This window comes from Macrobrachium nipponense, chromosome 13, assembly GCF_015104395.2.
Source record: "Macrobrachium nipponense isolate FS-2020 chromosome 13, ASM1510439v2, whole genome shotgun sequence".
Classification (NCBI taxonomy): domain Eukaryota; kingdom Metazoa; phylum Arthropoda; class Malacostraca; order Decapoda; family Palaemonidae; genus Macrobrachium; species Macrobrachium nipponense.
Genome location: NC_087206.1, coordinates 19,053,365 through 19,076,961, shown reverse-complemented (window position 1 = coordinate 19,076,961; position 23,597 = coordinate 19,053,365). Strand labels below are relative to the sequence as shown.

The 23,597-nt window shown below is 35.5% G+C and overlaps 1 long non-coding RNA gene across 1 annotated transcript; it reads right to left on the bottom strand.

The window, feature by feature from the left end:
- Positions 1-15,305: 15,305 nt before the first annotated feature.
- On the bottom strand, positions 15,306-23,014 carry LOC135225432 (uncharacterized). Its single transcript, XR_010316955.1, has 3 exons — positions 22,907-23,014; positions 22,384-22,477; positions 15,306-15,407 (listed from the first exon to the last, which is right to left on the bottom strand). It is a non-coding gene; the product is annotated as an uncharacterized LOC135225432 (long non-coding RNA).
- Positions 23,015-23,597: the final 583 nt, after the last annotated feature.

The following is a 23,597-nucleotide window of genomic DNA, read 5'->3' as shown; positions in this document are numbered from 1 at the left end:
ATGAATATCATTACATCATAACTGAAGTAGTCAAGGAAAAGACACACTTATGATAGTCATGAGCGTCCTCATATTGCCTGTCTGATGAAAATAAGTAGAAATCACTTCAAATGAATATTGTGGGTTCGGACCATACATGGTCTAAGATAACTGGAGATGTTATCTGTATGCTAGTACTTCGTACTCCTGCGATTTTTCTCGTTAATTATCTTCATAATTAACTTTAAGGGAAAAGGGTTAAATGCAAAGGTCAGCATACTAAACTTTTCATTTGCTCTTAGTTTTACGTTAGTTTGGTAACATGTCTAGATAGCAGTGGATCTGTTTTCTTTGTTAAAATGCCTCGCGTGCCCAGCGTGTCATATGTGCATTAGTGGAGTGGCGATTTCAGTTTTGAGACCAGAATATCATTCATCCTTTATACGCAATTTAATTTAAAGTAAAAAAGATATTACTCGTTGATAAAAATTCTTAGAAGTGAAGAAAGTAGGCCTATGGTTCACTATTCGTTTTTGGTTAAGCAAGTCTTGTGGTGGTTACAGGCTCTTACTCAAGGAGCGGCCATAGGTTACTGTGATGCATAAGGACACTTGCTCTATTTTTTTGTCATTTTCTGTGGGTAGATCTATAGCATACTGACTGTGCCGGACTTTTTTTTTTATTTTTTTAACGTCAGATTTGTGAGACAAAACGTATTTTATCACACGTGATTTCTCAACGAAAATCCGAAACGTCACACTTGGTGAGAGTATTTTAGGGCAACGTAAACGAACCGCAGATGGCAACTTTTATTATTGATTCGATTCCAAGTGAAAATAGTTGTTTTTTTATCTTTAATAAATCCTGGTTTAATTTTTATCTCATAGACTGGCAATAGGGAGAGAGGGAAGTTTGGTAGCCTATACTAGGTTTTTTCCATCTGTCCACCCACCTGTGGTGCTTGCGTATGGTAACACTGCGTCCCGGGCTTTAGATACGTAGTTACATTCAGCTTACATTCAACAATAATAACAATATCCTATTTCGAATGTTAACGGTGTAATTCGCATACAGTACATAATTAAAACACTTTTCAGTTGCAAATGTACACTCAGATATCCTTTTATTTACCTTAAACTTACGTATAGTGAACCTATCTAAAAGCCCGAGATGCAGTGTTACCATACGTAAACACCACAGGCGGATGAACAGATGGAAAAAAACAGTGTATAGCTCTATGGCCTCAAACTACATTTATTTTGTATGATGCTAAATAATCATATTCTTAACACTAAAGAAATTTGATTTCGAATATATCACAATAACTTCCCTGTGGTAGAAGCTCTCGAACATCATGTAAAGGAAAAAATAGCCTTGGTAACAAAAAGGAAAAGAATCTTGGTCAGGCAGCCAGTAGGCCTATGCCTACTGAACCGTCAGGTTTGTTTTCATTGCTGTCCTTATCTCTTATGATAATATTAAATTTACTCTACTCTGTTTTTTTCCATCTGTCCATCTGCCTGTGGTGTTTGCGCAGGGTAACACTGCGTCCCGGGTTTTAAATAGTATCCTACTTCGAATCTTAACGATGTAATTCGCATACTGTAAATTATTAAAACAATTTTCAGTTGCAAATGTACACCCAGATATTCTTTTTTTTACCTAAAACTTACACAAAGCGTAACTATTTACAGCCTGGGCCTCAGTGTTACCATGCGAAAACACCACAGGTGGATGGACAGATGAAAAAAAAAACAGAGTATAGTCACAGTCAAGTTAATTTGGTGTCGTACATAGTTAATACTATTAAGCTACAATAGACTTTAATTAGAAAATTAGTGGAAAACATATGAAATCAGAAAATAACAACTGTACCATGTATGCTAAAAAAAAACCTAACAGACAAGCAAGTATTGTAGATTTATGATAATACTATAATAAGAGACAGAAGAGTCTATGGACTGTAACATTAGTAGGGAACGGGGACGTTATATTATCATAATATCTGCAAATAAATATGAGTAAAAAAAGTAATGATCGAATATGGTAATATTATGATGATGAGGTTGTATTATAGAAGAGCTAGTTATGATAATGTGATAGAAATGACTGGGAAAATATTAGCAACGCCATCAATGAGAAGTTATGTGTATAATACATAAATTATAAATTCAATAACTCATTACAGAATTAAAATGAGGAAATAATGAGAAAAAATTATAAATGACAGGAGGATGAAAACCGACAAAATAATAATAATAATAATAATAATAATAATAATAATAATAATAATAATAATAATAATAATAATAATAATAATAATAATAATAATATAATAAATAAATACAAACAACAAGCGTGTTGGCATGAGAGTTAACCATAGGTACCAAGAGTAATAGAATTAATCTAAAACAAGACAAATATAGTTGCATCGTGCAGCAGATAGTGACTGCTAAAATCACAATAAAAAAAAACACACTCAGATACGAAAGATTGGAAAAGGAAAAAAATATTCAATAAAACGAAGATTCATTAAATTCAGTATATCAACTACTAAGCAGACAGGAAATACCGATGACAAAACCAGTGATCAAATGCTGAACGTTATATAAAAAAATGAACATTAAATAAAAATGATACAACAGAAAAAAAAACCGAAATTCAGCTGAAAAAAGCAATATATAAGACAAGGTTAGACTACCTTTCGTCACTGCTGTTTCCTAGTGAAAAGACTTGAAAAATTAAAATTAAAATTTTTATCACAGGCGGAAAACATGATGACGCAGGTAAAGCAAAGGATGGTTTGAATAGACACTTTTATTTTAAAACGACATATATATATATATTATATATATATATATATATATATATATATATATATATATACTATATATATATATATATATATATATATATATATATATATATATATATATATATATATATATATGTCGTTTTAAAATAAAAGTGTCTATCAACATCCTTTGCTTTACCTGCGTCATCATGTTTTCCTGTGATAAAAATTTTAATTTAAATTTTTCAAGTCTTTTCACTAGGAAACAGCAGTGACGAAAGGTAGTCTAACCTTGTCTTATATATTGCTTTTTTTCAGCTGAATTTCGGTTTTTTTCTTTTTTTTCTGTTGTATCATTTTATTTATGTTCATTTTTTATATAACGTTCAGCATTTGATCACTGGTTTTGTCATCGGTATTTCCTGTCTGCTTAGTTGATGATACTGAATGTAATGAATTTTGGTTTATTGAATATTTTTTCCATCTTTCGTATCTGAGTGTCTTTTTCTTTTCATAGTGACTTGTAGCAGTCAGTATCTGCTGCAAGATGCAACTATATTTGTCTTGTTTTAGATTAATTCTGTTACTCTTGGTACCTATGATTAACTCTCATTGCCAACACGCTTGTTTGTTTGTTTTTATTAATATTATTATTATGATTTTGTCGGTTTTCATCCTCCTGTCATTTATCATTTTTTCTCATTATTTCCTTATTTTAATTCTATAATGAGTTATTGAATTTATAATTTATGTATTATACACATAACTTCTTATTGATGGCGTTGCTAATATTTTCCCGTCATTTTCTATCACATTATCATAACTAGCTCTTCTATAATACAACCTCATCATCATAATATTACCATATCCGATCATTACGTTTTTTATTCATATTTATTTGCAGTTATTATGATAATATATGTATTTATACACATAACTTCTTTTGATGGCGTCTGCTAATATTTTGCGGCCGTCATTTCTTCGACCATTATCATAACTAGTCTTCTATAATACAGCCTCATCATAATAATATTACCATATCCGATCATTTACGTTTTTATCGATATTTCTTTGGCAGTTTTATTTTTGATGAATAATAGTAGTCCCCGTTCCCTACTAATGTTACAGTCCATAGATTCTTCTGTCTCTTATTATGGTATTATCATAAATCTACAATACTTGTTTGTAAGTTAGCTTTTTTTTGGCATACGTGGTACAGATGTTATTTTCTGATTTCATATGTTTTCCATATATATTATATAAATATATAGAGATATATATATATATATATAATTATATTAGATTTATTTCATATTTCATATATAGATATATAGTATATATATTATTAATATAGAGATATGTAATATAATTATATATTATATATATGTTGTATATATATATACCTATGAATTATATATATATATATACTGTATATAATCTATATATAAATTATAATTATATATATATATATCACTAAAAATAATATATATATATATATATATGCATATATGTAGATATATATATATATAATATTATTATATATATGTATCGATAATATATTATAATATATATGTATATAAGTACTATTATAGCTATGTATATATATATACATATTATTTAATATCCATATATATATATATAGATATTATAGATATATATAGATAATATATATATATTATAATATATATTATATATTAACCATAATAATATATATAATAAAATAAAATATTTTAAATACATTTTAAAATTTAAAATAATAATATATATATATATATGTATAGTATATATATACATATATATATACCTATAATATATATATTATATATATATATATGTATATATATTTAGCATATATAAATATATATATATATATCTATATATATATATAGGTTAATATATATATATATAATAGCAAAAATTATATATATATATATATCATATATATATCATATATATATTGATAATATATATATATATATAGAGAGAGAGGAGAGAGAGAGAGGAGAGAGAGAGAGAGAGAGAGAGAGAGAGAGAGAGAGAGAGAGAGAGTTGACGAAAGATAAATTTTATACCTGAAGTGAAAGGGAAGATATCTCTAATGATTGCAAACTAACAAAAGGATATAATGACCAAGTTAAAATGACACTAGAGTGAATTTGCATAGTTCACAGATAAGAAATATATGAATTTAATTTACAAAAATCTAAAAATATAAAGTAAAAAAAAAGCGGCAACACGGTTGAGTCTAGATCCCCAAATGGCGAGAAAATCTCATTACTCTCTCAGGCGATTTCTCCGGGTGAGGCGGAGAGAACCTTCCATTTATCTACTTCGTTTCTCAGAAGAAGCAATTACCTACGTCCCTCGCATTCCGAGTGAGTTATACCGGCTTTCCCAAACCGTAGATCGCTCTCATTGTTGAGGCTCGGCCGCTCCATCTCATACCTCTTACGTGCCAAAATTAAATGTCCCAGTGTAAGACTAGGTCCTCGGAATAGAAAATAAACCTAAGCTACCCTAGTCCACAAGTCCATTATTCTTATATTTATATGTAAGTTTTTCTTTTTTATTATTCAAAGAAATCTCATCAATTTCAACCTTTTTGAATGAGAGTCCTTTGCACACGAGAAATTCGATTTTGAAGCTTTTTCTTTTCAATTAGATATATAAGAAGAAAAAAAAAAGTTCTTAGATTGTTTCCTTTCTAGTTGTTGGTTATTAATTGCCTTTGCTTTTCTGCTCATAGTTACTTCATATTAAAGTTTTCTATTATCAACTTGCGGTGTCACATAATCATAAAGACATTTGCCTGGTTGTTGATATCATAACAAAGGGCAACAGATGGTACAAAGAAAAATAAACTTCTGTTAGAGGTAACAAGAAAATTAATTAACCCGCCCACCAAAACCTGCTTTTTCTGTTGAAAATAGACCTGGCACCTGGGAAATAGGTCAAAGTCAAAATCGTGGAGAAGTGACTGTAGAACAAAGTAGTCCCTACAATTTAGCACTGGAATGGGAGAACAATAAGATTTAACATTTAACTTCACCTGCAGTGTTAAAATGTATTTGTAAGTGATATTTACTAACCCTGATGGTACCCACCTACAAAGGTTCACCAATATCATATAACAATAATCAAATTTCATTTGACTCTCAATCCCGCAAAATAAGAAAAAGTGCCTTGCTACAAAATGTCATCAAAACAAGAAAATAAATTAAATGTAGAAAAATTAATTTATTGTTCTTACATTTGACCCGTGACCTACAAATCAGGTAAAGATAGATAAAATTTTTAAAATTAATCACTGATCAGGCCCCCTCCCCTCCCCTCTCCCGTACCTGCCTGCCATAATTCACCAAAATGAAAATAAATGGTGAAGTCTAACATTGAAAAATAAGTCAATGTTAAAAAAAGTACCAAGAGTGATACCTTTATTGGACAGTTTCTAATAAAATTGGCTTTGGTCTTTAGACTGAAAAAAAACAGACCAAGGTACTATATGAAAGATTATTTTTTTTGGGAAAATATACCTCGGAATCAAGGAAAAGATGGAAGGATAATAATAATAATTAATAATAATATAATAATAATAATAATAAGAATAATAATAATAATAATAATAATAATAATAATAATAATCTAACTAATAATAATAATAATAATATATAATAATTCAACTACAAAAGGCAAAAACAAGGCAAAGTAACGAGGACTGAAGGGATAAAGCTTCCAGATGGGAGCAACACCAAACACATAGATGAGACTTGATACAAATACCTGGGAATAATGGAAGGAGGGGATATAAACATCTAGATGATAAGGACACGATCAGGAAAGAATATATCAGAGACTCAAGGCGATACTCAAGTCAAAACAACTCAACGCCGGAAATATGATAAAAGCCATAAACACATGGGCAGTGCCAGTAATCAGATACAGCACAGGAATAGTGGAATGGACGAAGGCAGAACTTCGCAGCATAGATCAGAAAAACGAGGAAACATATGACAATACAACAAAGCACTACACCCAAGAGCAAATACGGACAGACTATACATAACAAGAAAGGAAGGAGGGAAGGACTGATAAGTATAGAGGACTGTGTCAACATCGAGAACAGAGCACTGGGCAATATCTGAAAACCAGTGAAGACGAGTGGCTAAAGATTGCATGGGAAGAAGGACTAATAAAAGTAGACGAAGACCCAGAATATACAGAGGCAGGAGAATGACAAACAGAACAGAGGACGGCACAACAAACCAATGCACGGACAATACATAGACAGACTAAAGAACTAGCCAGCGATGACACATGGCAATGGCTACAGAGGGGAGAGCTAAAGAAGGAAACTGAAGGAATGATAACAGCGGCACAAGATCAGGCCCTAAGAACCAGATATGTTCAAAGAACGAAATGAAACCATAAACCACATAGCAAGCGAATGCCCGCGGCACTTGCACAGAACCAGTACAAAGCATGATTCATTGGCAAAAGCCCTCCACTGGAGCCTGTGCAACGAAACATCAGCTACCTTGCAGTAATAAGTGGTACGAGCACCAACCTGAGGGAGTGATAGAAAACGATCAGGCAAAGATCCTCTGGGACTATGGTATCAGAACAGATAGGTGATACGTGCAAATAGACCAGACGTGACGTTGAGTTGACAAAGTCAAGAAGAAAGTATCGCTCATTGATGTCGCAACACCATGGGACACCAGAATTGAAGAGAAAGAGAGGGAAAAATGGATAAGTATCAAGATCTGAAAATAGAAATAAGAAAGGGATATGGAATATGCCAGTGGAAATCGTACCCATAATCATAGGAGCACTAAGGACGATCCCAAGATCCTGAAAAGGAATCTGAAAAACTAGAGGCTGAAGTAGCCCCAGGACTCATGCAGGAGTGTGATCCTAGAAACGGGCGCACAAATAGTAAGAAAAGTTATGGACTCCTAAGGAGGCAGGATGCAACCCGGACCCCACACTATAAATATCACCCAGTCGAATTGGAGGACTGTGATAGAGCAAAAAAAAAAAAAAAAAAAAAAATAATAATAATAATAATAAATGATGATGATGATAATCCCATAAACATAGGAACACTAGGCACGATCCCAAGATCCCTGAAAAGGAACCTGGAAAAACTAGATGCCGAAATAGCTCCAGGACAAACGAGGAATGTATGCTTCTAGAAGCAGTGCCCATAGTGAGAAAAGTGATGACTCCTCGGGAGGCAAATGCAATCCGCACTCCTACTAGGAAAACCACCCAGTCGAATTGGATGATAGAAATAAATTATAATAATAATAATACCCACTAAGGGAGTCAGTTGTATATTGTTCTTTAATGAAAATCGACATTTTAAAATGAAGCGAAAGTTAATTCTTAAAGCAAAAGTTATTTTTCAGTGTATTTCTTGTTTAATGAATCAGATAGTATGTGCACGTAGGTATTTAACCGACAAGAATTGACTTAACTTTTCCCCACCCAAACTGTCCTTGCTATAGTAATCTTCGTAATTACTTATCGGAACAGACACCCTAAACTTCGTTTATTTTTCCGTTGTATGCATGATTGCTGTTATATATAACAAACAAACTAATTACTAGCTGGTTCTCAATTAATTCCAGGTAGATAATGCGTTAGGAATATCATACCATCACAGCAATATTGCACTTAATTAAATATCTAGTTTTCAAAAATTGATATGAAATATTCAAAGTTTAATTCGCAGTGCATTATCTCATGATATTTTCCAGATGAATTGATATACCGAGATTATTCTCGCAATTCAATGGTATGTTACGTAACTAGCGAATAGGGCACGTAAAAGATACGTTATCTGACCCCCAATGATAGTATCCTTTGCCGGATATGGAAATGATTTCATTTTCGATTTAATGGGCTCGTACTGCCAGCGAGTGGGAAATAATGGTTTTGCCTTTTATTAGTATGATAATATCGAAATTATTCTTTGGTATAAATAGTTAGAATAACCGAAATAATAAACATATCACAGCGTAGAAATCACAGACAAAGGGGTCACTAAACCAGAATCTTGCAATGATGTTGTTTGGCGTCTCGAGACTTGAATATAGTATTATGCGTTACTTTTAAAAGCATAACGTTGACGTACCTCAAGAATATTTAATGCTCGGACTATGAAGCTTGGCAATTACTTTAAGATGGACTGATACTGAATTAATATTTAAAAGTTATATGGAGGACAATAGAGGATACCTTAAGTCGACTGCTATTTAGCTGCAACATAGCTAAATGCGTTGACGCACGCAAAGTGTGATATGCAGTCACCAGTCAAATGCTCACAGTTTTAGTCATATGCTTTTCACAGCTTTTAGTTTCATATGCACATAGCAGCGCGCAACACTTGGCCACCAGATGCGATCAAGGCGTCAGTGTTGATAAAGCTTACATATTCGTTTGTAATGGAACGTAAAATTGAATGTATAACCTTTTATCTTTAGTGGAGAAGATACCAGTGTTATGGATAAAAGAAAAATCTGGAAGATTACAAGCAGGTGCACCCCTTCGTAATCCTCCGGACTGCATTGGCTCTTCTTTTTCTTCCCTAACCAAGCTAAATAAGGGCAAAATACACCCTATCTTTTATCCGCTATGGTAACTTTACTGCTCTCTCTGAGTAAATAAGTGGCAGATAATATTCTGATTTTTGTACGATGAGTCTAGTTCATGGGAGATATGTTTGTTTGTATGGTGTTTTTACGTTACAAGGAACCAGTGGTTATTCAGTTGGCCACGTGCCCTTCGTCGTCGCTGGTTTTCTATTAGCAAAAGAAATAGCCAGAAGAATTCTATTTCTCTTTGTCCTTATCCTTTAGAAAACACCCTGCACATCAAAACGACCGTTTAAGGACGGCAAGTTTTCAAATGCAGGAGCTAAAGTAAGTATATATACCAGACCACTGAGCTGGTTAATAGCTCTCCTAGGGCTGGCCCGAAGGATCATATATTTATTTTACGTGGCTAGGAACCAATTGGTCACTAGCAACGGGACCTACACCTTATTGTGGGATCCGAACCACACTATATCGAGAAATGAATTTCTATCACCAGAAGTAAATTCCTCTGATTCCGCGTTGGCCGAGCCGGGATTCGAACTTCGGACCACCGGATTGGCAGCCGAGCGTGAAAACCACTCGTCCAGCGAGGAACCAATGCAAGAACTGACAATAGCATATTTGATTCAAATAATTTTTTTTTCTGAAGGGTTATTCGGTTAGTGAATTTATCTCCACCTTCTGTTTGGATTACACTTCAATGCCACCTACGGAGCTCTAGAGGCATATGTCAGAACCACCTTCCTCCTTTCCATCGACTTTCTATTCATTTATCAAATCTTCTCTTCCCTTCACCTCTTCTGTCTTAGCTTGCCAAGAACGTCTATTCCCCCTCTGCTGCCTCTCGTTGCAATATAGATTGCAGGGCTCTTTATTTTTTAACCAGAAAAACAACGGTTGCCTTTGCGCTTGAAGTTGGTGACTGATGGAAAGTTCAAAACACGCTGGCTATTATCCTGCTCTTCTCTTTCAATCAATATCTCTTACTAATTCCATTTTGATTGCATATTCCTTTCTTCACGATGCTTATCCCTAATACTATTTATTTACATAAATTGCAACGGTAAAATAAATTTGTTCGGTGCTTATTATTGCAATCATTGATATCAATTTTATGCTACAGTTTTATTCGAAACTGACAAATCATTTAATGACGGAACTAGCGTATGAGAACCAATACCATGAGTTAGGTTGAATGAAATGAATTTAATTTATATGACTAGGGCAGAGGAGAGCCACTGTTCACTTTTCCTCTGTTCCTGCAGGTACCGAAAGAGATTACAATAGAACAAACAGAATATATACCTGCTATTTCTTTTATATAGGAACCCTAAGGTGACTCTATACTACCTTTTTCGTTTGAATTACCATAAAAGTACTTAAGCCTCCTTGTCCGAAAAGGATGTTACAAACACTGTGCATGAGTGATGAATTCATAAATATATGATGGGTATTATTAGATGTTATCAAGATTTTGCCAACGAAATGTTACAAAAGGCATCTACTTTTTAAATGCCGAATGTAAACGCCTTTACTAATACGAGCGAGAATCGCGTGGCTGGGTTCGTTGGCAAAGGCTTGGGGGTGATTTGTTGTGGAAGGTTGTGTTTCTTGGCGGAGGAGGGGGTGAGTTTTTTGCTAAGGGGCCATAGGTTTGTTGGTAGACGGAAGTGGGTTATTTGGTAGGGGGTTGGTTTATGGTGAATGGAAGGAGTGGGGTGTTTCTAGTAGAGGTGGTGATGGTTTCTTGGTAGGGGCGTAGGTGTGCTGGTAGAAGGGGTGGGTTTCTTGGTAGAAGGGGAGTGGATTTGTTGGAAGAAGGGGTTGGGTTTGTTGATAAAGGAGTGGGTTTGTTAGTAGAAGGAAGTGGGTTTGTTGTTATGAGGGGGGTTTGTTGGCAGAGGGAATGGCTTTGTTGGTAGAAGGGAGTGGCTTTGTTGGTAGAAGGGAGTGGCTTTGTTGGTAGGGGGAAGTGGGTTTGCTGGTAGAAGGGGGAGAGGGATGTCAAGGGGTCGAATTGGAAGTGTGATACAAGGAATAATTGCGAGGTTGAGGCAGGAGGATACAGAGAAATCGCTTTAAGATTATAGATAAAGGTTATTTTCAATGTAAGTGAAAGAACAGAATACCGTTTTCTTTGCCACCCTGGAATACGAATGATTTAGCCATTTTGACTAACAAATTTTCGTGAAAGTCGTTGTCCCAAAATTCTGGTTGGGGAAAGAAAGGAAGAGATGCGGGTAGGTATATAATCTGTATTACTTTTCTATGTATCCCCCTTGCTCCATGAATACGCATCATCCTTGCTGACTATTGCTTCGTATGTTATAATCTCTCTGCTTGAAGTTAGCTTGTGGTGTATTTTGTGGTTTTACTCTCAGGTTGGCGTTGCCTGCTGTATGTTGTCCTGTGTATTGGTTCAAGGGAAATTCAGTCTTCTTGTCCTGGCTTTCCTTTAGTTTTGAAATTTGGACTTTGTGCTCCATGTGTTTTTTTTTTTATGATGTAAATTTTTGTCGAGTGTTTCCGTAAATTGTCAAAGTATATGGATTTGAAAAACCTGCGATACCTGAAAAAAAAAAACATGCAGAACTTCAGTTTTCTCTCTCTAAAAAATAGATAAATAACTACAGTCAAGTCTCAGACCATTATTTTAAACTTATTGGAATGGAATATAGAATTTAGGCCAAAGTCCTACCGCTGGGACCTATGAAGTCATGCAGCCCCGAAAGGGAAATTGAAAGCAGAAAGGTTTGAAAGGTGTAAAAGGAGGAAAACCTTGTAATTGCACCATGAAAAAATTCATGAGAGGGCGGACAGATGATAAAAAAGAGAATATGGATAGAGGTACAGTAAAAGGGAAAAACGTATTGCCTACAGCGCACTGCGTGAGGTGCAATGACGGCACTAACCCTCCCCCAACTAAAATTAAAAGGAATAGTTTGTTTGTATGGTGTTTCCACGTTGCTTGGAACCAGTGGTTATTCAGCAACGGGATCAACGGCTTTACGTGACTTCCGAACCACGTTGAGAGTGAACTTCTATCACCAGAAATACACCATCTCACACACCTTAGTATGAATGCCCGAGAATCGAACTCGCGTCCACCGAGTGGCAGGCCCAAGACCATACCGATCACGCCACTGAGGTTCTGTAAACGGAATAGTAAAAGGAATACAAAAAGTCATCACTCTGATTCATTTTGGCCAGTGTGTAACATTTGTGCTTCATTATGGGTCTTAGTAGTGTATTGCAAAGTGTGTTATTTCAGGATTGGCAGTAAATTAAAATTTTGGGGGGCTGATCGTGTTTTAGCGCACACACACACACACATCAGCTATCGAGTCGAGTTCATTCCTGCCTTCAACTTGAAAACACTCTTCATGGCGACTGTCAATCTGTCTATATCTCCCCAACCAACACTTGTAATACGATCATTATTATAGTGAGGGCCTTAGATTTGACAGTTCGAGGGGAATATCTCTATCAAAATCCCTCTATCTACTTATGGACGCTTCAGAGAGCCCATTCCTCGTTAAATGGCAATTTCGTTTAGGAGTCCCTGATGGATTAACCCTGGGAAAAGGGTGTTGTTGAAAATGAGAGAAAGAAGAGAGAGAGAGAGAGAGAGAGAGAGAGAAACCAGCCTATACCTCTAAGGACATAGTTTGAAGGCTGTCGTCTGACTGTATCTATGTCTTCATACATAAAAAAGCGCCGTGTCCAAGTTCCATTTCAAGATGATAGAATATACGTTAAAACCATGGGCTCAGTATAGCAGTTACATAATACGAGAACAGAACACACACAAAGATATCGGTAAGAGATACTGAACTCGTTTTTGAATGATAGAAAAAAAGGGGCATTAGTCAAATTTAAAGTGTCAAATCACTTTTGTTATTAATAAATATTCTGCAAACCAAAATTATACCCATATGAATTAAAAATTTGAGGGCAATAGCAAAACGAGTTACTAGCCAAATGTTAAACCTGAAGGGATGAACGGATCAATATTTGCATCTTTAATGGCCATGCATTCTAAGGAAAAAAATTGCTAAAATTACTTAGTAGGCAGAGAGGTATATTAACGATATTGACTAACGTGACCAAACACCTGATTTCAAGGTCCTTAAGGAATGCTCATCAATAAGGAACCTAACCTAACTAAAAATCTAATAGGCTTGTAGCCATTCCAGATAGCATACTGATTTAAGGTTGGTAGCTTAAAAGTCAAATAAGGCTGCGTCCACACAATCAACTTTGTTCAGTTGTGACGTCAGAGGCGGAGAAAACGGCCGGCAAGTATGCGTAGTTTTTATTTTATGATTATCTTAGTAGTCATGATTGGGGGATGGGGTTAGGTCGTTTTCCGACGTACAAGTTAAGTTTTTTTTTATGCCATACATTTAAACGTGGCCAAGGCCCTTCCCGCGCTTTTCTTACCAGACAGAGGAATAATAATATACACGGAAAAGTTACATTGCTTTGTATAACTGTCCATTTTCTCATACATCAAATCATCTCTTTGGCTGCCGTCAGCACCAGCCTCGCACTGCTGAACTGTCATCGTTTGGACACCAGCTTAACCACCTTACCGATCTTTGCTCGGTAAGAAGCAAAGTTCATCGAACAAAGCCTTTGGCTTAACTAGTTCTTGATTTATGGCCTTATACAAGCAAGTTTTTTTTTTTGCTCCTGGAGCAACCAATAAGCCTCTGTTGGGAGTAATCAAGATAAATCTAATTTTTCGGCTTAGCCGCTGCCGAGCTAATAGTTCGTTCAAAATTCAAAAATATATAAAAAGACTAAATACAATGTAACCTGGTTTCATCCCTTCCTATGCGACTTGAAACTATATTATGCTCTCAATCTGGCCTTGCATCAAAAGCTGCCTTTAATCTAAACATTGACTAAAACTTTCTTTTGAACTGTTCTGGCAGACAAAGGACCAGCTACTCGTCAACTTGTGTAGAGTAGAGTAAGTTGTTAAGTTAGCAGACACTGCAAGTCTACATACTATAATTATGATTATCACAGCTATTGAAATGTTCCCGAATGTATCCTTAACCGAAAATTCACTGGGGGGCTTAGAAGCCGTTAAAACAGGTCCGGTTACAAAGATGGCTCATAAGGACTGGACTCGCAGGTAGTTCAAGATGGTTTGAACTAAAATTGTTTTTGAAATAACCTTCATTCATATCCAGATAGTTCATCCTAACAATTACCTTAACTAGCTTAAGCAGGAATTAAAATAAATGCTTTATATAATCTATGCAACATTACATTTTTCATGTTTCAATATTTAATCTGAAATACTCCAATATTTAACCTGAAATACTCTTAAATTTCATTTAGTTGTCCAGTCGATAATGGCCTTCCTGTGTATTTAGGATTTATTTCAACACTATGGCTTCCTTTTCATGGAAAGGATTCCGAATATATCAGCATTCATTGGAAAGGCATTAAGGCATACGACCAAATTACTGATAGATATTACCCGAACACTTTCAGCATTATGAGACCAATGCTACAGCAACCACGCACCTTAGAACAGTGATCTTAATCACACAAAAGGGCTTTGATACAGACTTGTTGCAAGGTTAGTATTCAAGCATCTAATCAGTTTTCTACAGAGATAAGTACGTCTCAACTAATGGAGTTAAAAACCACAATCGTTACCCAACTGACCCTGATTCATAGCGACTCAGCATTAGCCACTTTACTATCAAATAGTCCCACATATTACAGAACCCTGGGATATCATAAATCACCATAGAAAAAAACAAAGGATTTATTTAAGTCTGAAAAAGCACAACTTTTAACACATTTATCACTTCTGCTGCAATTGGGCTTGTAGCCATCCCAGATGGCTTACCGACATAACATTGCGTAGTTTCAGGTTGGTGATTTACGCATAAGTTTCACTTATTGGCTTGTCAGGTCTTTCTTTTTGTAGTTGTGGCCTTATACCAGCAAGGATTTTTACTCCTCGCGTAACCCGTGAACCCTGTTGAGAGTAGTTGAGATTTAACCTGAAAAATCTACATAGCAATTTTAGTTCTTTAACTGTATTTAGTGACCAATATGTTTTGTTTGGTATTAACTTGTTAGAATTAGGTTTTGTTGAATGCTAGACAGAGGCTTGATTATTCGGGATTACCCAATTAAAAGTAATTCAAAATTTTAGTTAGATATCTTTTAGAATTTACTTAAACTAAAATATAAACGAATATTTGAAATTAAGGATGAGGACTATTTTCAAATATCGGAATAATTTTGAAGTAATTATTTTAAGCACAGTTTCTGTAAAGAAACCAAAAAACAACCCGGCCCTCCCAAAAAAGAAAATGAAGATAAATTGCTACTTAGAAAAAAAAAAAAAAAAATATTACCCACCTCGCTCAAAAATATGGAATTTGCAGCATTATAAGCATTTTGGTAGTATGGAGGTCGTCAACAATATACAATTGGGAAAAACCTCCGCCCATTAAACCAGCGTCTGTAAGTTTATTATTCTTAATAAAACCAAGATCATTAATATCAACTGACAATACGATAAGCCTAGGTGTAATCTAAAAGCTAATGGCACATCTTTTCTTCAGTCTAGCTACAACTGTGTGGCTATCAACATTTGAGGAATACAAAATCCTGACAGACTTTACAACCCCCAGCATGACACCACCTCACAACACCGCTTTTTGACAAAAGCGCAACGACGTGGGATTCATTCTTCTTGCCTTAGCGAAGGCTAAAATTGCTTTGAAAAATTATTAGATCGGTAGTAGCAATCATTCGGATCATCATCTTTCCCACCGTTATCCCTAAAGGGTCTGTTGCCTGGTGAGCCTTCTCACTGCCTGCTATCAAATGCATCTCAAACAAACTTCTCTCCACATCTTCTTGCACTTTATCTTTATCCCCCACCTAATTCTGAATTCCCTTTCGATCTTCTTCCTCTAACAGGTTTCTTCCCCCAAGCCCTCTTCACTCCCTCCTCGTCATCCATTCTTACCACATGCACATACCATCTCAATCGTGACTTATCACCTCTGAAAATAATTTGTATGCATATTAGTCTGCAATTCTTATCTAAACCCAAGGATCCCATTCTTGTTTGAACCCAAAGATCCCCAAAGGAATAAGCTACAGAAAATACAGAAATCCGATATAAGTTAGAGCTTAAAAATTATATAAAGCTTCACCTCAAGAAAAGCAAATAGGTTACTCCCCGAACCTCATGTTTTGGTAAAACCGTTAACCGAAGGATCTTCGATGATCTACCTACTGCATGAAGCATACTTCCTGTCCGTAGATAATGCCATAACTGTTCAAAACTTTTGGTCTCCTAAGCTAAAGTAAATCTCAGTATCTACTATGAGATTCAGGCCTCTATAACACGGTTTTTTCGCAATAACTTTTTATCTATGCATTTCATATATATAACGCTTATTCAGAATACATATTATTACGTAGATTGAATAAATTCGGTACTTATAATGTAAAAGTGACTTTTTTTGAAGACGGGCCAACTTACTCAGAGAAAAGGTTTCGAACGCACTCGTTACGTAACTTATGACAGCATTTCTTCCGTCTTTCTCGGTGGATGATTGGCTATACGTACGAAGGCTAAACCTCTGGCAACAATGGCATACAAATTTAAATACAAGCAAAGCAGTACATCTTATGAACTCTGGAACCTCTCCACTGATAATTGTCATAATGAACAAACCAACAAAATATGTTAATAAATACAACACTTCGATTATTAGTCTAACTCCCAAAATAGGTTTCCTAAGAAATTACAGTCTACTTTATAGGTCACAATCAGATTGACAAGATGTAGGGAATAGTTGGTAATTTTTAAAAACATAGTAGACAAGGTTGATTTGATAACTGCTATATCCAATGTCAAGTAATTTTTATTTAGTGGCTATCTACCTATTTACTGAAAAAAATAGCCGGTACCGTATATTGGCTTTAAACCTTCACCAATAATTATCGTCAGAATGATGACTTCATGAGGCTCCATCCACTTTCGCCTCGTTATAATTCAGGATAACACTAAAGGCTACTATGGGCATTGTTGGATTAGAAAATTTAACTTCTGGCGCTAAAAACTAGTTGTAAGAAGTGCTAAATGATCCTCAAGGATCCCAGCAGTTGGGCTAAACGTTTAATTCATGTATATTACTGCTATACTGTTGCGGCACTACTGCTACAGTAGTATTACTACGCTAGCACTGATACCCCACCCACATCTATGTGTCGTTCCGCCATTCATAAGTCTTTGGGTTTCAGAGCCGATGAGTTTCTGTCTGGTCGATGGGCGGGGTAACATTTTGTCAATAGGTGTGTTTACCTTGCTTACATAATGAATGTTTTTCGACTCTTGGCTCGTAATCATTGGCCATGGCGTCGGCTAGATCATTTTACTCTATAAAAATTAAAAACTATCGTTTAGGTTATTGATAATGCTGACAAAATTTGTGTGGTTGTAAAATATACATATGTCAACTTTCAGCTCCATCCGATGCTTTGACAAGGAGCAAAGTCCAAAAAACCGTGTTACAGAGGCCCTGAATCTCATAGTAGCTTTGTTTGGGCTTTATTTAAAAGCTAATTGCCGACTACCTGTAATGTCAAACCTCCAAGGCAAACTTGCTATGTTGAAACCATAGCTACGAGTACCTTCTCTGCCGACAGTGGTTTATCATCTAGATTTTACCAGCAATATAACTACGTTAGATATTTCATGCCCATTTGACAAAATGGTACGACAGCCTCAAATATCAAACCGCACAGCCCATTTATTTAGCCTATTTAGCTAAATTTCAAACTTTCTAGCATCACACACAGTTATCAGAATATTGCTTCCTTGGAGAACTAAAGAGAAAAACAAGTGAAAAACGCCCAGCACTTATTAAAAGAAAACCAAAGTTTCTACACGCCTAAAAAACAAACTGTACCTGCGTAAGCTAACATTTCTGAAGACGCCTAAACAAAAGCCTATCTGCGGATCTGTATTTCGACCACACACAGTCCTTTGGACACCTTTGCCGGAGCCCCATTTTACTGACAAAAATTAACAGTCATTAATGAGCTGAAGTCATGTTTTAAGAAAAATACAAGACAAATTTTACAAATTTGAGTTGTTAAGCTAAAGCCTAAGAATCCTGAAACAGTTATACAATGTTTAACAGCAACACTATACCCTTCAATTTAGCTAACTTTTAATGTTTTTAACAATGCATCCCCCCTTCCTCACCCCCCCAAAAAAATAAACTAAAAATAAAAAATAAAAGTAATCTATGAATGACAACGTCAAGCAGTTATAAAGAAAAAAGTACTACGCCTCTAAACTAAAATAAACTACCTGTGTAAGCTAATAAATAGTTCTAAAGACACCTGAACGAAAAACATCACCTGCGTAAGGTAATAGTTCTAAAAACGCCTGAACGATAAGCAGTACCTACGCAAGCTAATAGTTCAAAAGACACACCTGAACAGTAAACAGTACCTGCGTAAGCTAAAAGTTATAAAGAAGCACCTGATGGAATAACATGTACCTCCGTTAGCTAATAATAATTAATACAGCTGAACGAAAACTACTTGCAAAGCTAATAGTTCTAAAGACGCACATGAACTAAAAACAGTTACCTGCGTAAGTTTATAGTTCTAAAGACACCTGAACGGAAAACTGTACCCCCGTTGCTATTATTCTAAAAAACGCAACTTTTAATAAATCACTTTCCTAATCAGTCTTTACAGAACAAGCATTAGGCAATTTGAAAAAAAAAAGAGGATGTGTGCATAGTAGACAAATTGCCAACAATTCACAGTCTGCCACCCCGACAAAGGTGACCCAGTAAAAAGGAATTTTTTAAGAACACTAAAACTTACCTAAATTAATATTACAATCGTTATACTAATGAGGTAAAGTAATGTTACTAGAGCACTAAAAGCTACCTTAATTTTATTTTCAAAACTGAGCGAATGTAATGTTTTGAAAAAACAAGCTAACAAAAATTTTATAACAGTTCCATTGATGAGCTCGAGCTCATGTTGAAAAACATAAAAGTAAACTAAATTTTACAACTGTTCCATTACCGAGCTGAAGTCATGTTTTGAGTGCACTTTGAAAGTCCCCTAAACTTTATGCACTTCTACTAATGAGCTTAAGTCAATATGAGAACACTAAAAACCTAAATTAAAAGTAATGTTTTGAGAACACAGTAACCTGAATTAGTGTTAAAATGATATTGTTATGATACAATAAAGTTTCATACATACTTACCTGGCAGATATATACATAGGGACGACGGAGTCGATAGCTATGTATATATCTGACAGGTAAGTTGAATGTATGAAAAGTTTCCATTAATGAACTATATTCATGCTTTAAGAACACCAAAAATCTTAAACGAGTTTCACAACAATTTCATTAATGAGGTACAGTCATTATTTTTAAGTACACCAAGTAAACCGACATTAAATCTATAAAATTTCTATTAATGAGCTAAAGTAATGTTTTGAGAAAATTCAAAAATGAAAAATTTCACAATTTAATAAATGTAATTTTCCTAGATATTTTCACGGCCTTTTGATGAATAAAATTAAATTCAGGTAATTCTTCAGAAGCAGTCCGCAATCAACCAGTTTCTAAAAGACAATGAACAAATCCTTCATTTAATGGTGTTTTTTCAGTGAATCCCTAATTGTTTTCTTGAGGAAATGTTATTTTAACCCCCTTTCCCCCTTTTCCACCCAACAAGCTTGGGGGCCCCCAGTTGGGAATCGGGGTTTTTGGATGGGGAAATACCGAGAAAAGTGTGCTTTGCAGCAACAATAATAATTGGGAGCCCTACAGATTCGCGGGCCCACTCGACCGCCGACCGAAATCGGCGGAAGAACACTAAAACCAATATGGCGGCGATGCCAAAACAACAACAAACAAAGTTGGGAGCGACTACATATCCGCGACGATCGATTTGTGTGTGCTGTCAGTAAGGCCGTAGCGGAACGGCGCTTCGCGCCTTATCCGCATATTTAAGATTCTTGGCAACCACGGCATGTACTGGCAAGAGGTAATGTTGCGCTGTGCGCGCTAGCCACAGGGTTACGAAACCTAATATAGAAGCTGTATCCTCAGCCTTGCGAGGGGTGGTGGGGTGGTGGGGGGGGGGGGGGGGGGGGGGGGGGTTTGCTCCCCCTGCGACCCCCCCCCCCCCCCCCCCCACAACTTCGCCACTATATTAAGTTCTAGGAGAACGGTGGACAAAAATTTACCAAAACAAAGTATGGGCCTACTTACCAGACTATTATGGAGTTGAAGGATATAATAAAGCAGCTTCCAATAGAAAATAATGTAGGCGTATCTTGTAGTCATTGTAGAACAGCTTAAAGTACGTTTGCACTACCCAGTTGTGTCTCCGTCGTCCATACTTTGGGACCGAGCTCTTCACATCCCTCTACCTTCTTTCTATGGTATTTGTGTGCACAAGGGTCACGGGATCCCACAAATTTAGGGAGTAGTTCATTGAAAGTGCTGGTACCCTAACTCCTGTAAGCAATTATAAGCCTTCCAGCAGTCGCTCACTATTGTCGTACCAGGCTCAATAAATAACTGTATAATGGGCAGCAATGGTTTCTGCTGACCTAAGCTTTACTGACACTAAAAACACTGCCTAGTTTCTCACGAAATATACCACCAAACACCCACTGCACATCAATAACCCTACCAACATTATATTTTCTCTTGCCAAATTTAGAGTCATCGATCTCAACAGTTGGCCCACACCACCAATCTTACCACTATTTCTCAAAACCCAACTTATTGCCACCTCTCGGCAAAATGAAGCCCAATCACATATTGTCGCTTGGGAAAGCTGCAATTCCCCTTCAGCTAAGTTATAAGAAAAGTTGGACTACACCATAACTTAAACTTTAGATTAACTTCAAAACAGAGATGGGATTTGTCAAACCACCACGTTCCTTTAGACAAGGAAACACTAAAATTACATCGCTTACGCCGATGTCCCTTTCGTCACTACAGAGCAATCACACCTAAAGGAGTTCTTGTTGTAGTCGATCCGACAAATAGCTCCACAACACTCGCAGTTTTTTTCTTTTAGAATCAAATTATGTCTTTGAGCATATTCAATTACAACTTCTTTACCACCACTAGACAAATAATGAAAAAATTCACCATAACCCACATTGCACTGCAAACAATCGGTAGGAAATCGAAGGTCTCTGTCAAAATTAATGCCAGAAGGGCCAGCCACTGCGTCTGCCATAGCTACACGAAGACAAAAGGCCGGTTTTTCTTCATTTATTCGAGTATTCAATCAAACAAGGATACCAGTGGACACTGGGCAGGTAACTTTATATTACTTCCGCTGAAATGCAAGTGAAACCTAGTTTTTCGACTAAAGTCGTTCGTAATTGGTTATGAAACCCATTACGTCATAACGATGTCACACCTCTCAGCCAATAATGAGTAACTGGAACTGCTTTTGTTTGCATAAGAAAGTAAGTTAGAGGGCTCATTAAAAGTAAACATTACCGTAGAGGAAACACCTCTCCCGACTTAGGAAAAATTCGAGGTAAAAACTTATCAAGCTCATTTAATTCCACCCCGTTCAGTCTCTCATATAATGACTATACTTTTTATATTGCTTTTCACATACTCTTTCCATGTAAGTCATTATTTATTTTAATATCCAGTGCGGAATGCTTCTGAAGAATTACCTAAATTCATATAAATGGCTTAAGATGTAAGATTTTTGAAAAAAAAAACTACAGAAATAAGATTTACTCAAAATATAAATTCACACAAGTTTAGATTCTAGCATTTAATAATATCTAAATATCCTAAACTGAAGAAAACAAAAAAACTTTACCCTCAAGCTGTTCACTAGTCCATTTAAAGCTATTTCAAGAACCATGATATATTTAGATAAATTACCACTCGGACTTCGTACTAAAACTCACGTTATCTCCACTCACCTGAAATAAAAGTTAAAACGTCAGAAATTTCAAGGTAGGAAGCGCACTGAAATTAATCAACAGACTTTTTTCATGCTTCATTTAACAACATTATCTGCAACATTAAAACAAAACACACAATAAGCTTTCATTGTTAAGCATTTCTGACATTTACTAAAAACACTACAAAATTATGACTAAAACAAAACACAATAAGATTTCATTGTTAAGCATTCTGACATATACTAAAAAAACTACAAAATTATGACTAAAGTAAGTGAGTATTTTTGGGGATAAATTCCTAGCTATGAAAACTCAATATTCAAAAACTTTTCCCTGCTGGTCATCAGAAACCTCAATGAATTTGAAAATCAGTAACTAGAGACTTAAAATCAAGAACACTGCGGGTCACTGTGTACAAAAGCCTGTTGCGAATCGTTTAAAAATAAAAAAGGTGTCCGATATAGACGTCTTTGACAGCAGAAACAGAGTAAATCTTATAAAAGGAAACTAAAGTTTTCGACCCTATGATTTAATTTCTTACCATATAGAAGTTTCTTGAAGATATCTTCCTGTACCTTGAAGATGTCTCTGCGTAACGAACCAACAATACAGATAAAACAACAGTTCATAAAACAAATCACAAACAAACACTTATTACCAACAAGAGAGTCCGTCTTGGTTACACCGTTTCCTCGAATTCAAGGATAGCAATTACGGAGGAACTTCAGCTGGCATAGTTCTACATATGGACGCTGGGAGGAAGGTAAACAGTGAAATCGTTTATTTCCTCCGAGCGATCTGAGTTGTTTTCCAAAACACAAACTTCTCTTTGAGGGATATACTTCGTTTACGGCTTTTCCTAACAATCATCGCAAAACCGGGTAATTTCGCGGTGCGGAGTAACAAAAAAAAAAAAAAAAAAAACACCAACAATGATTTGAGTAGATAAGAGCGGCAAAAACAATATCTTAGTTGTTTTTTCTCTTGACTTGCATCGTATTTCAGGAAATAATATAAAATTTGTCTGAAAAAATTTAACTGCCAGTTTTTTCTTTGTTTACTGAAATCACACTGCAGCTGCAGGAAGGAAATCACGATTATAATGAAAAGACAAGCCTTACGGTGTTATTTTTTTTAATTTTATTTTCCGTTTTTGATGACGTGTCATCGTAACGCCCTTTTATGACCTGGCCTTATAAAAATATAATTAACAATGAGTCATAGCCAGGAGG